General features: G+C 44.0%; 1 protein-coding gene across 1 annotated transcript in view; it reads right to left on the bottom strand.

The window, feature by feature from the left end:
• ZNF462 (zinc finger protein 462) overlaps nt 1-19,257 on the bottom strand; it is a gene marked incomplete at its 5' end in the record, with an annotated part of 83,407 nt that overhangs the window by 46,351 nt on the left and 17,799 nt on the right. The window lies entirely within an intron of this gene.

Raw genomic sequence — 19,257 nt, 5'->3', positions numbered from 1 at the left:
AAAACAGAGCCCTCTGCAATCCATGAGAAGGCATTCATGGGTTCTCTGCCTACATTTACCACGACGTTTTCACCATACAAACTGTTTTCCCAATTTTTCTCTATAGGGAACGTGCTCTCATCCCAGGTATGTAGCACACAGAGGAGGCATTTTGCATAGAGACTGCTGGAGGTTTGGCAAAATGGAGATGAGAGGACCTCTGGTTCCCCAGCCAGTCCATGGAGAAACAGGAAGAGAACCTGGGGCTCCTGCACGCCCCAGTTTCAAAAATATGTTCCTTTTCTGCCACAGTCATTAGCAAACATCGTAGGTATTCCTTCTGCACTAAACGTTATTTGTAACTCCAAGTGTGTGTTCTTAAAAAGTCTTCTCGAAGCAGGCTGGAAACTTGTTGGGAAATGAATAAATGTGTGGTAAAGGAGGCTTTTTCTTTCTTTTTTTTTTTTGGAGGAAACTCTGGGTGGCATCTGCCATTGTTAATTGAGAAGCTCTTACAATACCAAATGCAAAATTCACCTGTGACTCTTTTGAATTGTGTGATGAGGAAGTAATGTTTCCTGCTGCTCGTTTAGATCCTATAGATGTCTTTACCACACTGAAAATCCAACGCAAAACTTGGAGTACAAAAGCCTCTTTATATCAGTGACTTGGCCTCAACCACAGAAAGCTTGCTTCAACTTCACATGGAATGGAGAGCTCACGGGCCGTGGGCAAGTCCACTGAGCTTCCTCCTCAAGACCTGACTGGAGGGAAGATGCCCACTGACTTCAAGGAGTTGGTCACAATGGATGGCTTGCTATGAACAGTGCAGTCAGCCCGGGCAGGGAACAATTGTAGCGATTTCTTCAAAGATTAGATAATCAGGAGAAAAGAACACATCTGAGTAGAAGCATATATATATTTAGATCCGTGTAGAGTTCTAAGTGATGATATGGAAATCAGGTGAGAAAGGCAATGGTTTATCAAGAATAGAACAAGCAGCCACACTTCAAAGCATAGAGTTTTTTCTAAAACTGTCGCCCAGCAGCAGGAGTCTCCTAACCAACAAACCCAGTGGGTTTCTTCCCATTTTTCCTTTTCTTTTTCCCTATTCCCATGCCGCGGAAGAAAATCCTGGCTTTGGGTGAAGCTACATTTTTTTAATCACCATTAAAGCAGTAGGTTCCTCCCTTTGGATAGACAGCTCTTCTGCCTGCTCTAAACTCGCCTGCTCGGTGGGGCTGGGCTCAGGTGTGGGGCAGGAGCCTTCAAGAAGGCAAAGGGACAGGTGGTGAGATTCAGGGTCACCTTCTACTGTCTCCACCAGCTCTCTGGCTAGCACCTGTGTCAAGGGCTTCTTATGAGGTCTCTTGCTGATCTTCACCATGACCTTATGAAATGGGAAAAGGGAGCAATTAGAAAAGAGGCAACCTCTCACCTACCCAGAGGTGCATCAAGGCCCCCTGGGAATCCTGCAGAGACAGGTAGTTAGGCAGACCTCTGCTTCCTCACGTGTAAAACAGAGACCGTGACACTGGCAAACATCACGGTGCGTGCGGTGCCACGCAGAGGAGGCCGGCGTGGGAAGTGTAGCACCTGGTGCACAAAGCAGTGCTTTAAGGTCTCCGTTCCACAGCTATTAAAGTCGACATCCCATAATCTTGAACTGAATTATAAATCGCCTTCTAGTGTGTATGGAGTGTTCTCTATCCATGCAAGAATTTGGTCTCGTAGGTGGGACTGCAGGATGGAGCGGTGCAGGCATCTCTCCACTGATCTAAACAGATGTAACGAACATTCGTCCCGGCTCCAGGTACGTGGCAGGAGCTCGGCAGCTAGCTTTTGACTGACTGATTCTGGGCAGAGCCAAGGGCACTGCTACAGCTGGCAACAACCCACCAGCTTATTTGGAAGGTGGAGATGGCTGCAGCGGGGAGAGGAGCAATCGTGGGGCTTGGATTCGGCTCAAAGGCAGGGCTTGACCTGAATAACACCACAGACTCCATGATTCGCCCCATTTTGTCAGATCACAATGCACACAGCATGGTCACAAATCACCTTGCTGCAAAAAGAGTTGTCAGAGCGAATTTCATTTCCAAACTTTAGACACTTTTCTGGCAACCCTTCTGGGGCTGACTTCCTTTCAATTTTTTTTTTTTTCCAAGCTCACCTCAAGCTTTGGGCAAGGTCCTTCGGTACCCGATTTATCGGTGTGGCAATCAGCCTCATGATCACTGATGGTCTCTCCAACCATCCCACCTGACGCTGCAGCCCGTCCTTCCCTCCCTTGTTCCCCTCTGCACAGCGCTTCGTGCCACCTGATCCATCGTAGATTATCTGGTTTTCCCTACTAGCTGTGAGGGAGTTTGTCTCAAATTTCTCAGCTTGTATGGATTTTGGGGATTTAATTTCATGACTAATGAGGGCATCTAAGCTTGCTTGGGAACCTGTGGCTTGGCTGAGCCTGGAGTGTCTGGCCAGTACTCAATAGGAGAAACCTAAGGGCTTGTGCCAGGAAGCAGCCCTACCATCAACAGGTCTATACGTCTCAGCCTTTCGAGTGCTGTGGCCAGTGTATGGCACCATGAACACCGACACTTCTAGATTCAGTCACTCCAATCACTTGTTTGAGTGCCCATAGCATGCAAGGTCATCTGCCATACTCTGGGGACCCAAACATAAAATGATGGCCTTTGCCTTGAAGAAGCCAATGGTCTTGGTGCAAAGAGAGAGCAGAACAGAGTAGATCAGTGCTGGGTCACTAAACAGAGCTCAAGGATCTGGAAGGAGCACACAGGAGGCCTCTCAGCCAGAGAGGAAGGTTTCTGGAGGAAACAAGACTCAAGTTTTCATAGGAGTCAGAATTAGCCAAGTGAATGGAGTAACGAGGAGGAAGGTGAACACAGGCAGAGAAGGGCGTTCCGAGAAGGGAGAGCAGGGCCTGCGGTGTGAGAGAGCAGGCGCCGGGGAAGGCAGGGGACTCGGCGTGGCTGTGCACAGTACGAAGCCAGAACAAGGCATGAGGAATGACCCACAGGGAAATGTGGGGCCCAGAAAACAACTTTCATGTTGAGCTTGGAATTTATTCTGAAGGCAAAGGAGGCGGCCCCCGGAGGGTTTTAAGCAGGAAGGAGGTGAGATACAGGCTTCATATTTTTACCTTTTCTGTGTCTCTAAATTGCACCTACAGCCCTTGACCAATGACTTCAGACAGGGAAGGCGGCTTGGGGTAAATGCCTTCCCACTGTGGGAAAAACCAACTGATGGCACGTTCGTTTTTACCAAAGGAAGATCAGCGGCAGCCTTTGAGTCCACACACTTCATTCTGGTAAGCAGAAAACAACTATATCGTACTTTTTCTGCTCTGGATTTTACTAGCAGGTTGCGAGTGTTCAACTGAAATTCAGTTCCTCCTATTTCTACATGTACATCTGGAGTAGATTAAGGCCCTGCTGATGGGAAGGAAGGACAGAAACCCAACAGGCTACCTTGCTGGCAACCTACCAGCCCTTCATGTGGAAAAACGTAACAAGGAGGCACGGGACACTGAGTGGTACGTCCACATTCTGGCAAAGACTAGAAACGAATTGGTGTCAGCCAAAACCCTGTGGTCTGTGTTCCCAACACAGGGCCTCCGCAACATCCAAAATGTTTCTAGATCTGTATTTTACTCCTCAGTTTTAATAGCCATGTGTCAAGCCAAGGACACGATACACATTTTCTTGCATTCATTTAGACTCAATGGTCAAAATATTATTTTGTAAAGCGATCCAATATTCTTCTGGACTTGTTAACTTTATATAAATGGTTTGTTTATTCATAACAAATAGAACTACTATATGTTGGGTCTTTGATGGATACAAGGATCATCAGATCTCTTATTTCAAGAGCTTTTGGGTTGTTAGGGGAGATTACGACAGCACACACTGCAAAAGAGTGAGCCCCCAAAGAAAAGAACAAATGCTCAAGGGCATTTCGATCTGTTGTTATCAGAATGGCTGGAAGACAATTGGGGCTTTACAGTGAGAAAAAAATTTAAATCTAGGTTTGCTGCTTTAAACTATTTAATAGCTATTCTAGGACACAACTTTCATTTCACATCTATAGGACATCTAATCTCAGAAGAAAGTAACCCTATGCCAGATATTTAGAATACAAAGATGAGCAGGACAAAAACTCTATCTTTAATGAGCTCTTTTTCTGGTAATATTACAGAGCTGGCAGAATGCACCACACATGTCCCCAGGGGAGGCAGGCCATAGCACCAGAGGATTTCAGAGAAGACATCATGAGAAGCATCATGAAAGTGAAGTAACTTGCACATAGCTCTGAAGGACAAGTAGTGTGTGGACTTGTGTGAATGGAAGCCAGGAGGGCAGCTGGGGAGGGGCATGGAGAATGCTGAGGGTAGGAATTATTTTAAACAGACTATGTAGAGTGGTTAAAGATTTTGGAGTAGGAGAATAATGCGACTCAACCGTGCATGGCATGGATGAAGGGAGGAGTTGGCAGGTGGAGCAGGTATGGGGATGGCTCCTGGGTAAGAGAAAGTGTGGGAAGGAGGGGAAGGTGGGGGAGGGGGGATTGTGAGAGGACATCAGGAGACAGGGGACAACAGGACTTTGTGGGCAGCCAAGCAGCTGATGGACTGTGGGCCAAGACCTGAAGACACAGACGAGTCCGGCTGGCTACCATGAGTGCTGGTCGGCAGCCAAGAAGGTAAGGAGTTCCCTTTCAGAACCTCTGAGGTGAAGGATGCATGAGATCCCCAGGGAGAGAAGGTAAGAAGCAGACAGAAAAGAAGGTCTGGAGCTGAACCTGAAAGGTTAGGGCTGGAGGCTGGGATTCTGGCAGCATCATTTGAACAGTGAGTTGATTCCATGTGTTTGTGAAGGGGGACCTCTGAGGACCAGACCAAGAGGGCGGAGGACCAGCCCAAGGTCTGTGTTTTGGCCGTGGGAGGAAGAGCGGTGAGGAGAGAGTAAAGACAAGGTACTACCACGAGGGCAGAGGAGAGCCTGAAAGAGACAGCAGGTCCCAAACGATGGGAGGAGAATTCCCCTGGGAGGATAGTCAGCAGTTTTAAATGCCATGGCCAAAAAAAGAAGGGTGAGGCAGGAGCAGAGGCCATGGACTTGTTTGTGTGGAGTCGTCGTCAACCCTTGTGCAAGCCATTCCATTACTGTGCTGGGGGCCAGGGATGCCAGACAGGGAGAGGGAGGAGAAGGAGGCGGTGGCAGGTGTGAACAAGGAAGGACTGACTCCTTCCCAGAGAAAATGTCACTGGAGTTAGCAGATAAGAGGTCTCTTCACGAGAGTGGTTTCAACGAGAGGCTGAAGGCAGAACGTGGATTCCAGCCATTTAAGAAAAGAAGTGGTGAGGGAGTGTAAGTTGGGCATACTGGTTCTTTCAAGAAGATCTGGAGGCTAAGACAACTGCAGAATCAAAATGCTAAAGGTCATATCCAAGAATGGTTTCAATATTTAAAACACAGCCCTTTCCTGGGGCTCCAAGAGCTCCCCTTTTTCAGACTTTCCAAGGGAAACATAATACATCTAAGAACTGAGGTTTAGGAAAATGGCGTGACATACGGGACAGGGCTTTGGAGGCAGGTGGACATGCATCCTAATCCCAAATCTGCCAGAAGTGACTGTGACTGTTCTTAAGCCTTTTTTCTTCCTTCTGCAAACAGGAGGAAGCTAGTTATGGAAGTTCCTGTCTCATGGGATTGCTGGGTGGATGAAATGAAATGAGATGACGTTTGTAAAGTACTCACTCAGTAGACATTCAGTAAACAATTGTTACCATTAATTAAAGATATGTATTGATTAGGGCCAGTAATAACAATACTATCGATGTCTGACACGGGACTTATCAGTGCATTTCACCAGCCTGTTAGGGTATCCACTGCTAAGGACTTTGTTGTGTGGATGGTTTCAATTAAGCTCCAAAGTTCAAATAAAATTAGATCAACAGGGCTCCGCATTAAACACCATGTTCCAAACACTGAATTATTTTAGACTCCCAAGAAACAGCTCATGATGTGAAGAGATTTCTTTCAGCTTCTAAGGAAAAACATGAATTTTTTTCCTGTTTTACTAAAAAAAAATCAAACCCTCATCCATCTCTGCATGACAACTGACTGTAAATTGACAAGAGATTTACTTCTTCTATGATAACTACTTTTATACTAATATTCCTACAGTAACTTAGAATATGATAGCATTTCTATATGTTATCTCACTTGATCCTTGAAATAACCCTACGAAGGAGGCATCATCATTATTTTACGAACAAGAAACGGAGGTTCAGAGAAGGTAAATGGTTTACCGTAACATGCTCAGGAGAGAGGGAGGTGGACAGGACCTCTGCTGAAGGCTGCACAGGTAGGGGTCTCATGGGCTCTTGAGTGGTTGGATTCCTCGATACAGGCCTACAGCATCTCTCAAGCCAGACCTCAAACTCAGAGGCCCGAGATTTCCCGTGCAGACTGTTAAATAGGATCTACACGAAGAACTGCTTTCCTGAGAGATCATTTGCCCCTCATCTTCCCAAGCTCCAGGTGTTTTGCTCAGTTAAAATGAACCCAGTGATACACAAAGAGTCACACTCAAAGCCAGAACCTAGCACGCTTCCAAAATTCCACTGAAAATAAATGGTTACAAGCTGGGGAATAGGTTCCCTGGGACATGTGGATATTTCCCTTGATGGTGAGCACCTGAGGGGAGCCACGGCCGCCAGAATGCCCAGCAGACCTGGGAGAGGCTCAATGTGCCACTGGATGTCACTGATCTGTTGGTATCAGTAACCCTCCCGCCCCTTCCAGACACTGGAAGCCCAGAGCCACTCCTTTGCTCAGGGGAGGGGAGGGTCTGGCCCTGTGGCTCTGGGCACTTCTCAACTTTAATGTGTTGAGCTCAAATAGAGTCACTTCCTTTTACCTGGTAATGCAAACCACCCATTCTCTCAGTATATTAGTTCACAAAACTTCTTTCTCACACCTATTTTTTTTTTTTTTGCTTTCTCTCTTTTTTTTTCAGTTTAGAAAAGGGCTAATAAATAAATACATAAATAAATCAAATTTTAAGCCTGCCTTTGACTTGCCCAGAACCACCACCCCTCCATCCTATAGTTCTCAAACTCTTTGCTGCGCTGACAACACAAGACAAGTTAACATCTATGTTCTCAACGTTCTTCCTGAGGCATAATCTGATTTAGATAATACCCCAGAAAATTAGAAGAGAGAGAAACATAGTAAAAAAGATCATAAAGCTTTTTGTTAAGCTACAGGGTTGGAGAGGCACATACCAATAAAGCCATTGAAAAAAGAATAGAGAAAAAAAAATAAATCTTTCACATAGAATTAAATTTTTTAAAGAGTGATGTTTTCCAGTCTTTCACGATGTAGGTAACATAGGCAAGACGCTTAAGTATACTGTAGCTGTGTCAGCAAAAACAGTCTTATTATTGACATAACAACCTACAGGACTCACCACTTTCAGTGTGTTAGTTGGGAATTTTACTTACAATTCATTGCCTTTCAAAGGAAACAAAAGCGAAAATGAACTTTGGGACTTCATCAAGATCAAAAGCTTCTGTACAACAAAGGAAACGGTCAACAAAACAAAGAGGCAACCCACAGAATGGGAGAAGATTTTCACAAATGACACAAGATCATAAAGAATTCCTTAAACTCAACACTCAAAAAACAGACAATCATGTCAAAAAATGGGCAGAAGACATGAACAGACACTTCTCCAAGGACATACAAATGGCTAACAGACACATGAAAAAAGGTTCATCATCATTAGCCATCAGGGAGATTCAAATCAAAACTACACTGCGACACCACCTTACACCAGTTAGAACGGCCAAAATTAACAAGACAGGAAACAAGTGTTGGAGAGGATGTGGAGAAAGGGGAACCCTCTTACACTATTAGTGGGAATGCAAGTTGATGCAGCCACTTTGGAAAACAGTGTGGAGATTCCTTAAGAAATTAAAAACAGAGCTACCCTATGACCCAGCAATTGCACTACTGGGTATTTACCCCAAAGATACAGATGTAGTGAAAAGAAGGGCCATCTGTACCTCAATGTTCACAGCAGCAATGGCCACAGTCACCAAACTGTGGAAACAGCCAAGATGTCCTTCAACAGACGAATAGATAAAGAAGATATGGTCCATATATACAATGGAATATTACTCGGCCATCAGAAATAATGAATACCCAATTTTGTATCAACATGGATGGGACTGGAAGAGATTATGCTGAGTGAAATAAGTCAAGCAGAGAAAGTCAATTATCATATGGTTTCACTTACTTGTGGAGCATAAGGCATAACATGGAGGACATTAGGAGAAGGAAAGGAAAAGTGAATTGGGGGAAATCAGAGGGGGAGATGAAGCATGAGAGACTGTGGACTCCGAGAAACAAACTGAGGGTTCTGGAGAGGAGGAGGGTGGGGAGTCAGGTGAGCCTGGTGGTGGGGATTAAGGAGGGCACGTACTGCATGGAGTATTGGGTGTGGTGCATAAACAATGAATCTCAGGACACCGAAAAAAATAAAATTAAATAAAAATAAATAAATAAAAATAAATTGAAAAAAATGGGAAAAAACCCCCAACAGTTCACTGCCTTTGATTTAGTTATCACGATGGAGGTCTCTTCTAACGAACATGTTGGTGGCATTATTCTTGCTAGCACACAAGGTACAAGTGGATTTCCTCATCTTCTCCTGTCTGTATTCCTAATTAAAAACTTACCCATGGGCAAAATTTTTTAAAGTAACTGTAAAACAGAGTACCAGTGAAATCACAACACACAAGTACAATCCTCTGCAATTGCCATGGCTGCTAACCACAGAGTGGTTCCTGCCATTGATCCACTGTCAGCTCTGGGGCAGGCAAGACAGACTGCAGCTTCCAGCAACCTCTAACGGCGCTGTGGACTCCACTCCCGGTGCTCTCCGAGAGAAACTTGGTGTACTGGCAGGGCAATTGGCATTATAAAGGGAGAAATCTCAATTAGCTCAACTTTATTCCTTAAAGTAAATCAGATCTGTGGTTAACAAAGATAACCTTGAAAACAGATCGGCAACACTTGGGACTGGAGCCTGGAAGACTGACTAAAATCAGAGAACATGGAGTGAAGAGTTCTTTAGGGTTAGGGTCTGGCAAGTTAGAGACACAGGATGCTGAGGAAAGCCCCTCTGAAATGGGTAGGTAGAGAGGTCAAAGAGAATCTATTTTTTTTTTTTTAAAGATTTTACTTATTTATTTGAGCGAGTGAGAGGGAGAGGGCAAAAGCAGGGGAAGAGGCAGAAGGAGAGGGAGAAGCAGGCTCCCGGCTGAGCAAGGAGACTGACACGGGGCTCCATCCCAGGACCCTGGCATCATGACCTGAGCTGAAGGCAGACGCTTAACCAACCGAGCCACCCAGACGGCCTGGTCATAGAGAATTTAGAGCTTGGGATGCTGGAGATGAAGAAGTTAGGGTGAATTCAGGCACAGGGGAATGGTGGTTGGGGCACAGTCAGGAAGGAGGTTGGTTAAAAGCATCTCAACCTGAAGAGACCAATTCACTGAGTCTAGTATACTGGAATTCCAGAGCATGATGGTCATGGTTGGAATAAAAAAGAAAGCTGTGAACCTGGCACTGAGTTCACTGAGAAAAGTGAAAGAACATTCCAGAACATCAGGAGGAGGAAATCAGCAGACAGCAGGTATTTGAGAAGGACTATTAAATGAAGGAAGCAGAAATATTCTCAAGAGGTAGCAGCAAGTAAGGTATGTGCTCCCTCTTCCTGGTCACTTGGAGGAAAGAGATGAGTCACTTTGGTTATAGAGAGTTGAAAGGGATATGGTGTTGTCACTGGGGAGAAGGCCAAAGTCAGTTAACTGGAGAAGACAGGTGTGACCAAGGAAATGGGCAACAGGCTAGGACAGCACATCACGGTATTCATGCAGCCCAAATCCACTGGCTTTTCCCAAACATTACGCGGCACAGCTAAGCTCACAGTCACCGAAAGTCCCAGGCTTTTCCACATATAAACTACTGTTCTGTCAATTCTCCTTGTGTATGGTTCATTTTGCTGCCCTAATTCAAATCAACAAATATTTATTGAATGGCCTGCCAAGCACTAGGGATCTGATACAGTCCTTGACCTCAGAGAGCACACAGTTTAGCTGGGGAGACAGATATGATAAGCAATGATTTTAAGAATATTTGGCAAGTCTAGTACTGGCAGAGAGTATGAGGGTCAGAATCTACCCGGCATATTTTATATTTATCACCTAGCAGAATCTCCTTACAGCTCATACTCAGAACAGTCTAGACAGTCTGTAATCTTGATTTTGTCATTTAACTTATGGCAATTTGCCAATATTTCAAATGTATTAAGCCTCAAGCAGCAGGAAAAAAACTTAAGTTTTTTAGGCAATAAGTAAGCCTTAAAATTAACACAAATAATGGACTGGTAAAAGCTCAAAGGCCTTATCTAATTCTGAGAATGCCATCCTAAACATGTATCTCCTCCCTCTCTCTCTCTCTCTCTCTCACACACACACAACTGAAGCTTTTAAATGCCCGATATTTATTATATGAAGGGGAATCATTCTTGTTTTTTTAAACAAGGACCCTCAAATTTAATTTTTTTATTTTAATTTTTTTTGGACCCTCAAATTTTAAAATACAGTATGAGTCAAGTAATGAATCTATCAAGTGAGAGCAAAAACATGAAAAAAAATACTTTATATATTATGGTCCCAGTTTTGTAAAAAAAAAAAAAAAGTCAAACAGAACCTATAGAATAAATACCTAGATGACTCTAGAGCAGATTGTTAATAGAGATTATTTCAGGTACTGAAACAAGAAGGCTGGCCTTAAGGGTGACTCCTACATTTCAGGTTATGTACCGCCATAAAGCTGTTCTTTAATTATGAGTAGGTATTACCTTTGTAATAAAAAAGAATAAGATATGTGGGCATCTTAAAAGGGGCTAACTACCTCTCATGACTATTCTTTTTTTTTTTTTTTAAAGATTTTATTTATTTGACAAACAGAGATCACAAGTAGGCAGAGAGACAGGCGGTGGGGGATAGGGCGGAAGCAGGCCGCCAGCTGAGCAGAGAGCCTCATGCAGGGCTCAATCCCAGGACCCCGAGATCATGACCTGAGCCGAAGGCAGAGGGTTTAACCCACTGAGCCACCCAGGTGCCCCTCTCAGGACTATTCTTAATGCAAGTTCATTCTCAAAGACTATAGATGCTAGCTTATTGCACCTGTAGTTCAAAAGTACCCTCCTGCTTCCAAAACAGATAGAGCTCTTGCCGCTATTCAACCTGCATCTCTAAAATCTAAAGACTTCCTGGTAACCAAGTACCACTGCAGTCTGGTTCTACCTCTGCTCACCTCACCAACTGTCTTCTCACTAATGTATGCCCTCCGCGGTAGCCAGGTTGGTCATGTGTGTCCCAGGATTCCTCCTTCTGTATATTTGCTCAATTCTGATACTCCTTCCACCCTGAATGGGCTTCCACCTATGCAAAACTCACTCATGCTTCGAGAACCAGCCTGAGCCCCACCTCCACCAACAAGCCTTCCATGACTCTTCAATTTCTTCTCCTCTCCAAGGCTATAACTATTAAAAACCAAATGCACAATTTCTCACTTCACTCTATTCTGTTCTAACAACACTGTCTATCGATTAACCTAAGGTCTAAATATCAATCAATAAAAACTTGGCCTAAGTTTCCTTTGGAAAATTCTAGGATTCCCAAACATGGAAGAGGAGGTTATCCCTTAGCCACTTTGGATCATGTATGGATATGCATTTCTGCTACAAGAATGCCATGAGACGACACAAAGGTTAAGGGCACAAGCTTTGGATTCAGACAAGCTCCACCACACACATAGGTTTTGTGACTCTTAGACTCATCAGGTCACTCTCTGGGGTATTCGTCTCCTCTCTAGAAAAATGAGACTAATAATTTGCACCCCTGATTCATCAGACATGTTAAACCAGATGATAAACTTATGGCAATCAGCAGAAGGTAAAAAATAAAAATAATGATGAACCTTATTGCTTAGGAATTAAAAAAAGAGACAGAACCCTGTATAGCAAAACTAGAATGGACGACTTTCAAACTGGTCAAGGAGGAAAAAATAGCTAGCAAGCTAAAAAGCCAAGGACTAGATTAAGGGTTCTTTAGAAGGCCCTATTGCTCGACTGGCTCTCACTGCTGCTTTGGTGGAGGGCTCACGGTACATTAAAATAAAAGATGACATAAGGAGGGTGGCTTGCATGAATCATCTAAGAATATTGTGTGTCCCTGAGGAAGCTGAAGAACCTAGCCCTGGAATGACTGCTCCAAGAGCCGTGTACTGGTAAATAAAACCTTAGCTGGGCTCTGTACGCGCAGCCAAACACCTCCTTTGGGTCCAGCTGATGGCTCTGAAACTGCTTGCAAAGTAAAGAGCCCCTGTGGCAGGAACTCATCCCTTCCTGGGCACAGACTGCGAGGGAGTGAATCCAGCAAGATGCAAACAGACCCTACTACTTGAACTTCTCATGTCCATTTTTATTTAACTATCACAACCAAGACTTTTCCACAGGATGTTATTTCGGATGTTGAATGAGTTAAGAGGGAAATGTGTCTATCTGGACATGCTCTCCTGGTCTCTAGCATCAAAACTCATATAATTTATTTCTAAAAATAAATAATAGTTGTTTCCAAAATATTATTTCTAGCATCTTCTTCCCATCTCTGCACCTTCAAACAAAAATCTTTTTCACATACTTCTTCTTGCTTAGGACATACCCTCTGCTGGATCCAACAAGACTTCCAGGATCTCTACCTCTGAATCAGGGCTCACTCAAGTTGGTCCCCCTAAATACAATATCCTTGTTCTGCCTGCATAAAATCCTCTGGAGCAGAACAACATTTGAAAGCAAGGAGAGGACCTATAGAATCATGCACCTCAAGAAAAGGATTTTATCTCAAATATAATTGGGCTAAAATATCTAGCTCCAGGGCGCCTGGGTGGCTCAGTGGGTTAAGCCGATGCCTTCGGCTCAGGTCATGATCTCAGGGTCCTGAGATCGAGTCCCACATCGGGCTCTCTGCTCAGCAGGGAGCCTGCTTCCCTCTCTCTCTCTCTGCCTGCCTCTGTCTACTGTGATCTCTGTCTGTCAAATAAATAAATAAATAAATCTTAAAAAAAAAAAAAATATCTAGCTCCAGTTTCAGAGCAACAAAATCTGATGAGGACAATCCAGGGAAATTCTTTCCTCCCAAAAAGAACCAAGATGAGTCGTTTTAGATGATTCGACCAGTAACAGAATATATTTTCTGCCAAAGAATAAAACATATTCCTTCTTTCTTTTAGTTACTTTCCACACCATAGGTTCCAGAAGACTTAAGGTAACATCTCCATCCACCAAAAGATGTCAAAATCAGACGTGGAGTTAGGAAGCAAACTCCAGTGTTGCTAGGAACTAGCTCTGGGTGAGTTCGTCAGTATATGCTTAGATTTCGGATGAACAAATGTTTTTCTTGGCATGAGAAGGGGGAGATGGGTTAGTTGACTAAGTTCCCAGGACACGGAAGGCTTACACTTGAAATGTTTTTCAATCCTTGGCACATGAAACTGTGGCTAATTCACAAAGTCACAGAAATCTCAGGCAGGTGGGTTCTTTGGGAAGGGTCTGTCACATGATACATGACTTCGGGGTGGTGGTGATTATGGGGGTTTCGTGTTTGCCATGGGTGCCAAGTTCTAACAGCTTAATGACTGAAGACCGCTGGGCGTACAACGGGAGATCCAGAATCACTGTATCACAGCCTCGCTGGTGTCACAAACCTCTGAATCTTTCTGGTAGAAATGCCATTCTTTGTAATAAGCATTAAAATAAACTGTAGATCACATTTTCATGTAGAAGTTCTGAGGTCAAAAAGGGAAGGTTAGTCTTCTCTGGTCAGGTAATTTCTGTGACCAGCGGAACCTATTAAAAATTACGGTCAAGCCATTAAAATGATGCCTTGTATCCCATGTGTTAGAAACGATGGAAATCTTTGTACTTCACAATTATTCACTCTAGAGTCTCCACTTCATTATTGTCATTTTTAAAGAAACCACCTCTTCTTTTCTTCACCCCAAGAGAAATCTGATTGCAATTGGAACCTGTGTGGAAGGTCTGATACCCTAGCAACTAATTGGATCCTCTTAAAGGTTGAATTTTATGTTTGACCTATTTAGAAATCTGAAAAGCTTCTCTTTGAAAAGCAGGCATCTCAGATCTTAATTTTTAAGTGTCAAGTATTGCTGCAGTCAAGGTTAAATGAGTTGATAGCTTGGCGCTAGACTCAACATAATTTTTAGAGAAGACGTTCTTTTAAGCTTAAATGTAATTCATGTGCTAATTTTTAAAAAACTCTATCCAACGCCCTACATTTCATATATGAAATAAAGAATATATTTAGGTCAAGTTACATTGCAAGTGGCATCTAGGAATAGTCCGTGTTAAATATAAAGCTTGCTGATGACATTTGTTAAAGACGGGATTAATTTCATGGGTATGGCTGTAATCCCCGCCTTCTACCCCACCCATTACCTAGGGCAGAGGTCAGTGACACACTGCCCATAAGCCAAATCTGGCCTTCCCTGTTTTTGTACATAAAGTTTTATTGGAACACATCGTGTCTATTTATCTACATAGTGCTTATGGCTACTTTCACATTACAACGGCACAGTTGAACAGCTGTAACAGAGACGGTATGGGTCACAAAGCTGGAAATATTTTCTATCTGGCCCTTTCCAGGAAAAGTTGGCCAATCCCTGATTTGTGTAGAAATGGACCAATATCAGTCTCATAAAAAAGAGTCTCTTCTAGTGAATATATTATGTTAAAATCTGGTGGGTAAAATTTTGAGGAAGAATAGAAAATGTTATCAATCCGTGAGTTTCGTTGGTCAGTTTCATCCTATAGCTTCTTTGAATTTGGATTTCACCACAACCGAACACTAGGGAGATATGGAGAACAAGCTCGCCCACTCTGGGGTCCATGATTGTATATACTTGGCTCTGTAAACAGGTGACCACTTGAGTATTGGGACTCCTCTCCACCTCTACTACACTGTCTCCTCCTGAGGGTTGGAAAGGCTTATGCTCTGTTTCAACCTTCGGTTTCCCACCCTACAGAAGATCTTGTTATGCAGGGAACAAGGGCAATGTTTAAAACACTTCATCAAGGTAGATCTCTTCTTCTTGCAGAACGAATCAGAAAATTTCTGTTAAAGCAGTCCCTGAGGTTTCATCTTTAGAATGTTTGCCTTTTGAACTTGACTCTTAAATGGAAATGAAAGAAATGTGCCCTCCTAATTTGGTTCTGTGGAGTTAGTTAGACATAAGAGACTCAATACAGTTAACTGGATTGAAAACTGTGATGTCTCCAAGAAATCCTTGGTCATTCAAAAGAAGTTAGTATTTAATATGTACCCACAGCTAACTGCTCCCATCAGAAAATTATGGGACAGAACCAGCAGCATATCCACAAGTACAAAGAGAGCCCTGAGAAGATCACAAATAGAAGAGTTACCAGAGTAGAGGGTTGGGCTTGTAAAAGTCCGTCTTCAGAGACAGTGAAAGTCAGAGGCTCACAGACAGCAGCAGACAGGGAGGAAATCCTTCCAAGCTCCCAGGAGAGCCTATTCAAAGGCACTGGGAGTGAAAACACAGAAGTTAGATGCTGGGGGGTGAAGAGGGGTAGCAAGCACAGAGATAGTAGCACACATCAGTATTATATGCTAACAAGGCCATTCTGGAATGGGGAATGTGCGACCCAATGGTAAACTCAGCACGTAATGCACGAGACTTTGCTATGACAAGAAGTGCCTACAGTTCTTTAGTGAGAGGTATCTGGCTAAAAATAGTGCTTATCAAGCATTATTCTAGAGTTTAGAATAGAAAAACCAACTGAAAAATGCTAACAGAAAAAAACAATCACAAAGCTCCTTACAACATTTTTCTGCTGATTCCTAACAGTGAAGACTTCTCCACTGGGTGGACTGTACCAAGACCTATAGCATAAAGGGAGAAAGGTGTCATGACCATAGGTTCATGGCGTCCTCCCTAGGTTATCATTAGGGCATAGACTAAAGAACTATGTCATCCTCATTCACTTTATTTATCTTGTCCCTGTTCTTAGTGTCTCATTTTTGCTTTAAATGCAGCACAGTAGCTAATTCCTAAAGCAGGCAATTCCATACAGCATAACTGGGTAGACAGAAAAACAAAAATCATCCATTCTTTGGGGGACATTCAAGGGAGGAAAATAATGAAATGTCACCACTGGCCTGACTTTGTATTAAGGATATAGCTCAATTTCCAACGACATGGCTATCGCCCGTGTACCATGCAGCTTCTAGACCTCACCACATCTTTTAACTCAACTAGGCTATTCTAGCTTCTTTGTTATGTTACAGAGGTGTGTGTGTCCATGTATTTTTCTGTCCTGAAAGTAGAGACTGGGGAAAAAAGTGTGATAAAACCCAGTCCTACATTTTCTATGGCAGGAGAAGGAACCCAGTAAACACAAACACAGCAGAGCACTTCCTTTTGTTGACAACCTTACGATCTCCCCTTAATGCATTGTTTAGAATAGCAATTACGTGTCATTTCCCATTATCCCACACACAAAACCACCGCCGCGCAGCCGTTGCTCTTTCTTCCAAAAAACCGATCACGGAGAATCTAGAAAGGATTCGCGTGCTGGTGAGACATGTCAAGACGGACAGCCCAGAGCCCGGGAGCTCTGTTTATGTACGGAACAGGTGTGTGGCCGGGCAGCTGGGGTGAAATCGCCCCTCCACCTTCTCATTTCTGCCTTCCCAGCTCCCCTCCCTCCCTTGCAGCGGTTCCCTCTGGGTTGGGAGGGAAAGCAGCTTTGGAAGAACCTTTTTTCAGCCCGTTTCCTCCTGCCAGAGAAGACTGGCTCGCTCTCAAGACTGCAAGCATTTGACCACGGCACACAGCAGTAAGCATGTCAACCAGTTTTATTCCCATCCCTTGCTAGGGAATCGGAAAGCCAAGGACACACTGCTGATTTCCCTGGTTTTATAGCTCTCTACTCCCCCCAGGCCTGCAACACATTTTTGGTGCTAGTGTTCACAGTGTCCTGGCATCTGCAGTGTGGGAAACCCGAACTGAGAGCCAACAGCCCCAGAGCTTCTCCCTATTAAAATGTGCAATTGGATTTCACATGCGTGTTTCAAACACCATTCAAGGCATGATTTACAGGCTACTGTCTAGCCCCACAGCTGTTTTTTCATCCCCCAGACTTAGTCGTTTCTAGGAATCCACCATTAGCTCCCCAGCGAATAGTCCTCCCAATTTCAACCTCTTCAGTCATTCCTGGGCATCTAAAGCTACACAAGACTTATGGGAAGGACTCAAGAAAATGTTTACGAAACAAAAAAACTATGATTCTTTCCACGGAATTATTCACTCATGAGAACAGCCCATCTGATGCCTTCGTTCTGTTTACCTACCTTCTAATGAAGCATTTTTCCCCCCATCAAATTAAACCAATCACTGCCGACCCATTGATAAAGGTTATTTATATACATTAAAACCAGCGCAAGTCCAATGACCTCTGTGTGGGCCTCACTAGTTGCCACCCAGGGCTTTCACAGTTGCTGAGTCCTTTCTATAGAAGGGAAAAGAAAACACTTCTACATATTGCAAATTATCTTCCTGTGGCTGACTAAAGACAGACCCTCTGTGTGTTCCGCAGAGAGTCAACATCCTACTATCGTGTTTCCGCGACCACCCACCCCAAGGTCCCAACCCTGTCTCACTTTCAAGACTCTGAAATCACTCCTGAAAAGCTTAGCACTCAGGCTTAGGGTTATGTTTGGTTCAAACCCAGGCTGACAATATCTTCTCAATATTTGGTTTTAAGCTGTCAGAGGACCAGGATGGTACTGTGTTTGTATAGGATTCTTCTGTACAGAGCATAGTCCTTGGCAGACTATGGACACAGGTGGAGTGAGTGGTCCGTAGGATTCCCCTGCCCTGTGACTGAGGCCCACCGTTCAAGGGAGGAGAGCAAAGGAAAAAGAAAAAAAGGTCTGACATGGAGAGAAATGTCCCAGGAAGAGCCCTCGCTGGAAATGGCATGTGGATGCATCGATTTCACCCAAATGGCTCTGCAGGTGTAGCTTCCCATTTCAGAAGAAAGCAATTTATTAAAAATCATATGAATAAAGATGTTATAATCCACATCAAATGACATTTGCCCTTTGTTGCACTATACCCATCTTTTCCAATGAACAGCATCTCAAGGTGCAAAGAGGACATCCCGTCCCCTTCTGCATAGGCTCCCTGCCCCACCCCATCCTCCCAGCTCCGAGACTCGAAGTCTCCCGAGAAAACAACAACGCACACCTGGCTTCCTCCCACACTTTGAACTACTACACAACAGTCCAGGAGATTCACTTTGTTACAAGCCACAGTCAAAATAACAAGCCTTTCTTGTTGAGTCAAAGTCCTTTAGGACTAGAATACTGGTAAGTAAGGAGCTCTCGTGTTTTACATAGTGTTTGACGGCTGGAAAGGCAAGGCCACCAAGTTCCCTAACTCAGTAAAGGCAGCTTTAGCCTTGGGACTCGCCTTCCCTTCTCCTCCCACAGCTGTCTCTTTGCAGACCTCATGAAGGAAGATTACTCATTTACTCTTTGGATAATCTGATAATCAGGCCATGTTGACATGCTGAGCTGTCAAATCTTCAGGTTACCTGAAGAGGCTCTCTTTTTAAACCCTTACATTAAAAATAACCCCAAATTCACACTTGTTATCAATGGCCCCCAAGGCCAAAACTGCAAAGGATGAGAATCGCAGCAGTAAAATGACCATTTATTCAATACCCATCATGTGTCAGACGTTGTGTAGGGCATTTACCACGTGTGCCTTTTCTCTTTACTCTCTCCAGATAGTTGGTGGAGATAGTATCGTCATCCAAGCCTACTGAGTGTGGAAGCCACGACTGCCCGGGAAAATACAACTGGCATCGAGAGAAGTCAGACTCAAAGCCAATCCTCTGTTGCCAAGAGCCCATGAAGTTTCCTTCCAGTCCACTAAGCTCCTCCCGAGAACAGAACAGTAGACCTCGGGAACAGTGTGTTCCCGGGCTGGGAAGAACTTGAGCTGGTAGGAGATGTCTGGTGACTGTAGGGGCAGGGAAGGGAGCAGTTCTGGGATTTTCCAGACCCCCCAG

Source organism: Martes martes, assembly GCF_963455335.1.
Source record: "Martes martes genome assembly, chromosome: 12".
NCBI lineage: Eukaryota > Metazoa > Chordata > Mammalia > Carnivora > Mustelidae > Martes > Martes martes.
Note: the sequence above shows the minus strand (reverse complement) of the source record. Positions and strands in the feature narration are given on the sequence as shown.